The sequence below is a fragment of the Saccostrea cucullata genome, unplaced genomic scaffold, assembly GCF_032062105.1.
Source record: "Saccostrea cucullata isolate Sc308-1 unplaced genomic scaffold, CSIRO_AGI_Scuc_v1 ctg5162, whole genome shotgun sequence".
NCBI classification, from domain to species: Eukaryota; Metazoa; Mollusca; class Bivalvia; order Ostreida; family Ostreidae; genus Saccostrea; species Saccostrea cuccullata.
The window spans coordinates 23,648-32,499 of NW_026930464.1; positions in this window are offsets into that span (position 1 = coordinate 23,648).

Below are 8,852 nucleotides of genomic sequence, written 5' to 3' on the forward strand. Positions count from 1 at the left end.
TTCATGTCATCCTTCTAATATATAATCATTCATGTAGATAATAACGAGAAACGAAATCAAGTAGAGAATATGTTCTATTGAAAAAGGAATATCTCTAATGATCCCCTACCAGTGAAAGAGGAGGTGCTATAGATTTCCTCTGCGCCTGTCCGTCTGTATGTCTGTCTCTCCGACCGTCCATCTGTCTGTTAGTCCCCCGCCCCATCTTGCTTTTTCCACTGAATACAGTGTTATTATTATTAGATGTCTTTTTTTCCAAAACAACAAACTGTGTTCTATTTGCACATGCCACCGTGAAAAATGTCACCTTGCTATTTTTTTTTTCATTCCTTTAAAACCCAAAAAAATAAAATTTTCTATAACAATTCTGTTTTGGTTAAGCTAACTTCATTGTAAGGAAGGGCATATTTTAGTAAATATTTGTTAAATCATTTTCCAATTTTCTAACCATTTACAATAGTCTTTTACAAATAAAATCCCTTCACTTCTGTTAATATTTGATGATTTCTCCTTAGACATAGATATAAAACACAAAATGGTTCAAAAAAGATAGTATTGAAGTAAACTACATAAAATTCAATATTTCAATATTGCAGGGAAAAATAAGGTTAAAATTATATTTTAATTTACAATTTCTTCCGAGTGTTTCGTTCAATATGAAAAATATAGTCTTTTCGTAAATACAAATTCTCCTTTTTGATTTCTAGACCCATCTTTATAGAAAGCGAGCTGAGTTTTTAATGCAGTATGTATTATTTACGCGATATTGCACCAATATGCAGAAATTTCAAATTACAATTAAGGAATGACTATAATTCTTGGCCAAATTATTCGATGATAACCTGGTTTGGGTCAGTTTAATTTACGCTTTATAATCCGCGAATTCCTTATAATTTAATTTTAAAATAAATAAACAACTGTGGGTGTAAAATTGTGTTGCTTTTTATGAGTTCAAATTTGCCGCTCAATAATACATCCCTAGTAAAGGAAGTGATATGAAACAAGGCGAGGTAATATCTGATATACAAATCTAGCAGCCATGATGTTTGTGTACACGAGGTAAGATCGAGCTGCTGTTTGAAGTTAAAGGTATATTTATTAAATCTGGAATTTCCCATGAATTCCAAGACTGGAAATGGGGGGATTGTATGGATACATATGATTCAGCTGGTTGTCAAGGGGGTGTGTGCCCATACCAAACCAGGTTATTAAGAAATAATTTGCGTTCCTTTTTGGTAATCAACCAATGAGAGACTACAATAAAAACAAAATTAAATTATAAGGGATTATAGTTTAATGTTCAAAAGCTTAACATAAACCTTACAGTATCCCCATGCATCGATTAATCTTGATCAATTCATGTCTGATATCGAACGTAAGATTTTCAGTAAAAAATAATCAGAACAGTAATCTTATATATAACCTAAGCCGTGTTGTAATGTAAATCTTAAATGATATAACCATAATAAAGTTGTGTTATGATTATGGAAAAAGGGTTAACTGACTATCGTGCAATTACGTCAAAATGTTAAACATACCGTTTACAAAAAAATTACTAAACAACAACGTTTATACACCCGGAAAAGAAAACCTATGTATATAGCTTTTAAATACATTTATTAATACACTCATATTCTAAATACGAACAATTTTTAAAATGACAAAAGCTATTAATAACAAACAAGTTGATGATATATTACTCTCTCGTTCAAATTAAAGATTTTTCGTGTTCAATGTTCAATTGCCGATACAGCGACTTTGTCATCAAATGTATCGTAGAGTCGGCTGTACATGCAGCAGAATCACAACTAGAAGTAAGATACAAGTATATAAATTATTTTTCCTTAATCTTTGTCTTTTTATCTTTAAAAGCGTTTTAATCTCTGAGATTTTTGAAATTCGGTTTTACATTACTGTATTTACGGTAAGGTGAAACCTGATTTCAAATACCTATCAGATAAAACGTTAAAATATGTTTAAACTTTACAAAGGAATTCATAACCGTAAGCCCCCTCCTCTCCCCAAGCCAATAAATTACAATAGGTATTTCAAGGAAGCATATAAGTCATTTCTCGGGAAATTTAGACATTTTAAAGAAAATTAAATTTTGTTAATTACCAAAACCGCTGATAAATGTAAACTGTTATTAACTTTTGCAAACAGATAAAAGAGTGTCTAACGCAAAGACGTACATCATCGCCACGGAATAATGTGACTTCTATTAATAGCAAACTTTTTCTTCATAAAAAGGCTAACAGAATAACAATACACCGGAGCTTAATACATTCTTTGTATGAATAATATAGTTGAAAAACATCTTATTTGCCTAAAATATGCTGCTTGAATCCCACTGTCCTGTCTATAAAATAATGATTCCATATATTCACATGAAACCTTACCCCATGTTTTGAATTTTATACATATGAATTTTTCGTAAACCCATGTTTAACTCGGGATTCAAGCAGCACTTTTCAAGTTTGTCAGAGGGCAGACTTTCCATCTGTACAAATCTTATGTTTTGAAATATCCAGCTTATTGTTGTTCTATCGCATTTTTGGCACAAATGACAAAGGAAAGGCCGACCGGGAAACGTTATATAGCTAACTGTCTTCAAAATAGAATATAATTGATGAAAAATAAATTAGCATACCTGTATGATTAACTGAACTCCATATGAATTTCACATAATATTCACGATATTTCCTTTTAAACTCAATTTAACGTATCTATTTACCATGTCGTCTTAGCCAAATTCTCTTTACACGACGTGATGAATTCCCAAGTTACTTGATGTACAAGTATGACGTCATCGGTGGTAGATTTTGATCAACATGACAGATAATCAAAACAAAATAAAAACATTTTATTTCTGTCAATGTTTACACATTTCTTTCATTTTATAGAGTTAAATTACATTTCTAAACACCAATATTACGAAAACGCGTGTGCTAGAATTAATGTCATCTTGCCTACTATGACGTCATAATGTTGCACTGATTTAGTCAAGGTAGATATTTTGTTTTGCTTCTTTATTACCCCTGCGTAGATTGCCGGGACACCTTATCTCTCAAAAACCAGTGCTCTTCTTTTAAAAAAAGTTTTAGAATTTTCTCGACCCTACCCTAGTTAATTTATTATTATTATTATTTTTTTTATTTATTTATTTTTTGGGTGGATTTGGTGGCTGAATGAAATAGCTTCTTATGGGCCTGCCATTTATATCTTTATACAAGGAAAAACGGCTGGAAATCTACTATCAAAATACATTGAAATGCTTTTTTTTTAATTCATCAAAGTTTTTCTTGTATAAGCACACCGAGTTCGACAATTTTTCCAAAAATTGATATGTATTTTACAAAATCTATACATTTCAAAGAAGTATATTTACTAGAATAAGGCTTTCTTCCAATAACCAAAGTATAAAAATAGGAGAATATTAGTGATCAGACCATAAAAGATGAATATCATATTTTGCTTGAATGTCCTGTTTATGATTCTTTAAGAAAAAAAGATATCTCAAGATATCTCAACCCATATTAATTCAGAATCGAAAAAAGTACAGGCTTACTCAGTAACTCAGCTCTCGTGATGTTGGTGAAAGAAAAATTAATGCTCCATGCAATGGATTTCAAAAATAATGAATACTTTGATTTATATGTATACAAGTATTATGTATTTTAGTCTTGCATTAAAAGAGAATTTAGAATACATTGAATTTCTGTTATTTTTGGTGTTGGGTATTTGGAGAGGTTTGACACAAGGGGTTCCATCCCCCAACCACCTCACCACCACCTACACTCTCGTCATGTGTCCTCCATAAAAAATATTTTTGTTTATACTGATGAGCCGTATGACTTCGTTATTCAGTAAAGAATTATATATAAAATTGATACGGTTGAATCGAAATTTATATATTTGATTTTGGTTTGTTGAACTACCTACAAAGAAAATAATAATAAATAACAATGCAGTCGTCTCTTTCTAAATGTAGTTCTAAGGTAGATTGATAAAGTACTTTTCTGAGATTGATAACTTTGAGATAACTCGCGATATTACGCATTGACCAAGATGGTTAAAATGTGTTTACAAAAGTTGAGCATTTGAGAGGAAGTTTTTTTTTTGAATTACAATCTAAATCATTCATTCTTGTCATATCTGATACAATTTATCAGATAATACGTGTTATTCAAAGCGCTTTTCAATTTTTATTTCAAAGCAACTATACATCTGTGTTTGTCACTTGTAAAGTTTCAGATAATACATCGTATGGTGTTAATGAAAACACGTACTAGATAGTATAGAGAGGAATTTTTTAAAATTTGATTATGCTCCGAACCTTCTAAAGACAAAGAAGCATGAGGTTTAAACGTATCTGTCACCGATATTTCTGACGATGATTTTGACAATATCAACATTAATTTTTTTTTAATAATGAAAGATATATAAAAAAAGTTAGATTACTTGTAAATACTGTATACAGAGTTATTTTTGCCCTTTGACACTTGCAAACAATTTTGTCCCGGTTTAATTTCGCCCAGTCATAGTTTTGTTTAAAACATTATAATGTATTCTTTGAATTCGCCCCGTTTTAAATTCGTCCAAATGAGGGTAGGGTGATAGGGTGAAAATTAAACGGGGGCGAAAATTTTCCCTGTATACAATATCCCATAAAGCTATATAAACGGTACTTGAATATTTTTGTCCATTGCCTCTCATCATAGACATGTGAATATATCCTCACCGCATGACACCCAAAAACTCTGATTGTAGATTTCCTCTAGTGTATAATATGTGAATATGTGCAGTATTTACAGCATGTTTCTTTATGGATTCTGAGTTGTCAATATTTCAATTTCATTTAAAAATATATTAATAGTATTGATTGCACTAACATATTCTCCTTAAAAACAATTTGAAGAATTGAGATATTTGAATGGCAATTAATAGTTATGTTTATATTTTTGTGAAAGATAATGAAACCTTTAAAAAGAAAAGAGACCTAACGTTATTTTTTTCTTGAATGGCTTAGTTTACCCAAAGACCTCAACAGAAAAATTAATTATAAATACACCTACTGTACATTTAAAAGGAAATGTTTTAAATGTTTTTTTTTTAATTTTTTCCTCCACATTTATTAAGATTATTGTAATTCCAGCACTCCATACCAAAAATTCGTTATTTAACGGGATAAATTATGCAGGCATAACAGAGAATAAGGACATTTTAGAGAAACCAAACGGGAAATAAATAAGAAAGACCAGCAATTGGCCTTCAATTCGTTTTGTATAAAGCAAGCAAAAGAGTTCATGAAAAATATTGGGCGCAATGGGTATTGTTTTGCAGGTTATCTATGTTGGATTATCATTGATCAACAATGCAATGGGTTTAGGTAAATATATTAAGCACATTTACTGTAGATTCCTTTATATACGCGTGGAATAAATTATCGCATAATTTCGCGAGTAGCACCACACGTGAAATAAAATTACTCTCCATTTTTTTTATGGTGCTGAGATCTATGAAAAAACTCTTGACCAACCGTCCATTCGCGAATTATTATTCTCGCGATTCGATGTTGAAGAGCCCATTCGCGGAAATAAGTACTCGCCAAAAATAAGGAATCTACAGTATAGTATATACTATCACATTCTTTATTCAAAAAAGTGTATAAAAAACCGGTTAATAAAGGGTTTGTAGCTCAACTTAGCACAGAGCTCTCCTGATAAATGTCGTCTTTTTTCTTTGGTCATTTCTTTTGTTAATTTGTCATTGATTATTTCTTAAACCGTTTCGTTGTCATCTTCTCCAGAACCACTCAGGCATAGTCAGCCATACATAGCTTAAAATATCCTTGGATAAAAGGAATAAAATTTGTTCAAAAGAAGGTCCACCTACTCTTTCAAAAGGTTTCATTGAAGAAAAAAAGGTGAATTAGATGGGATCATTTAAGTATCGTTTTCCCAAAAGACACTTGGCCAGAAAATATTACTCATGTGATAAAGATTCCTAACACAAACTAACTTCCGGTTTAATTCAAATCAATACCCTTTTCTTTTCAGGAGCAGAAAAACAATAATTGCTCATATTTATATGGAAGCATAATGTGATATTTTTTGCCATATTAATAAGGAATTATATTGAAAAGAGAAAGAAACGCATAGTAAACTTTTATATTTATTTCAAACTATTATTTCGAAAAAAAGTTCCAGTATTGATATCAAACATTCTAATTCATCTTTAATCAGCCTGTTACATGTATCAAAATCTTAGGCGACTTTGACTGATAATTCCTGAGTTATTGAAATCGATATTTTGATACACCCTAAATTGAAAATAAAATTTGCTCATCATCTCCCCTGTACACCAGTAATTATAACAACCTTGAATTTCTTGTGCATTGTGTTCACCAGAGCATTTATCTTCTCAAAGAATTATTATTCAACCCATCCAATAGTTGAGTGTAGCTGTATTATTCCAAAACCACAAATCCCGTTTCCCGTTTAATCCACGAATTTCGATTTAGGATAGAATTAACAGAATCCAGCTGGGTTGGTACACGTGAATGATTGTAAGAGAGTCTCGACAAACACTGCTTAATTTTCATGGTATGAACATGCTAAAACATTACGCATACGACGTGTACGTGCGCCTGTGAGAGTAAAATCGACGTAAAGTTGCCAAGCTCTCAGACCAAATTAGAGCAGAGAGTTCCTGTCAATTTTAGGGTGGAAAATATGGGTATGACAGTCTGCTGTAGAAATTTTGGTTTCAGTGATGATGCCTTGACAATAACCGAGGTGGCATGTCTTAATGTGAGGTTGTTACGCACCAACGTCATCGCCATGGTTGGTTGGAAACCTTTCAAGTTACTCTCTGACAGCTGAAATTTTTTTGGTTGTTGTTGAAAAGTTGAAAACAAACTGCACAGCAACATGTTGTTGCCTTTTTATTCACTTACGCAATTTAGGTACTGGACCCAGTGTAACTTTTGTCAGCCTTACCATGATTGCAAGAAATTGATACTGACTTCAAATGCGGAAAACGATGTCTATAACTCTAATGCATTGCTTCGCACTACAAAATGTTGTCATAAAATTGTCATCATCAACATGCACGTGTTTTGGACATTTTTTAACTTCACTTATGGGACGCTATACATTTCATGATTGAGTAGTTTTGACCAGCGATTTTAGTGCAAAGAAACAAAAATAAACATTTGACCACTTTTCATAATTTTCGGCCACAAAGTCAAAAAACATTCGCATAGTCTGTTCTTAAGCGTTTCATTTTCTTTTCAGTATATTGTAACGTGTAACATAATAAAGGGTCCGTTTTCAGGAGATACAGGGTCCAATATTATCGAAATATATATGAACTTTTCCTCTGGCTCTATCTGAACCTATAATTATTCTGGGAATCAATATTATATACAACAATGATTATTTATTATTTTCATGGGATCCTTGTCCTTTGTTTTTTTTTTTTTTTTGTAAACAGCGGGATCTACAAGCCGAGGTTCTCTGTTACCAAGTACTACCTGTATGACTGGGTTCCTTGCACCCGGTTCCAAAACCAAGTTCCTATTGTAATGAGCACTCAGTACCTCACCCTTATTTAGGATTACTATACCTTGCACTTCACCGCAATTTCTTGGCTTACCATTTACCGGCGCTCTGTCCCCTAGCCTTAATTTTATTTCACTATTTTAATTCTTCTGTTCTAATATTACCTATTGTCTTCTTTTCAACTTCCCACTTCTTCTACGGGTTTCAGAATAGTCGAGACTGCCTCTGCTACACCATTCAAACAGGGGTGAACAGGCTCCTGGACTGTTCCATTATTCCAGGTCACACCAACGTTTGAATGGTATAGGCCCATTGCCTTATTCATTACTCATTACAATATCTTTGGTAAGCGAAAATAAAAATTAACCCGGGGCAAGACGTGGGTCACAATCAACGAGCATAAGAATTTGTAAGAAAATCTAAAAAAAAAATCTTCTTCTCAAGATTTATAAATCCATGATGCCATCTTTATATGGAAGCATCCGAAGGTAGTGTTAATTCTTACGTATTCAAATCCTGCATCGCAGGTAGGAAAGGAACAGAATGGGCGATGAAAGCTTTGTAAAGCAACAAAAAATCCCTCAACAATTGGTCAGTTATAAAACCTTTTCAACATTTCTTTACAACTTCTTTAGGAAATCTCCATAACTTCCAAAATCATTTCAAAAATTAATTTACAATATAATCATGATGTTTCATAAATGTAAAACAATTTATTGCGTTTCATTTGCTTTTCATTTTTTTTCAGCTAGAAATAAACTTATTTTTTGTCACACAAAATGGTTATGAGATAAGTACAATTTCTTTAAGGGTTAAATAATAGAATGGGGAAAAAATGAATTAATTTTTACATGTACAATATTTTTTATCGATTTAGAAAACCTAGCCCAGAACATTGCTTTCAAAGGTGCGGCATCAGGAAGTGCTAACAATTTTGGTAATAACATGTGGCAAGCAGACAAGGCGATTGATGGACGTCTTGAGATGGATTTTGGTGACGTAACCTGCAGTATTACTACGCCCTTATCCTACAAGACGGCATGGTGGAAATTTACTCTGAAACAGTTGTCTAATGTGGCTTACTTGAAAATTTTCTTCAAAAATATCAGTAACCTTCATTTCATTATTTAGAATTTTAAGAATGTAATATACATTGTGCCAGACTTTTGATATAAATTCATGATTTATTCCTCGAAATAAACCCCGAATTTCTATCATAAAAGACTAATATAAATAATTTGAATATTTTTATGAAAGTACAAAGACAAAAATAATATACTGCAGTAA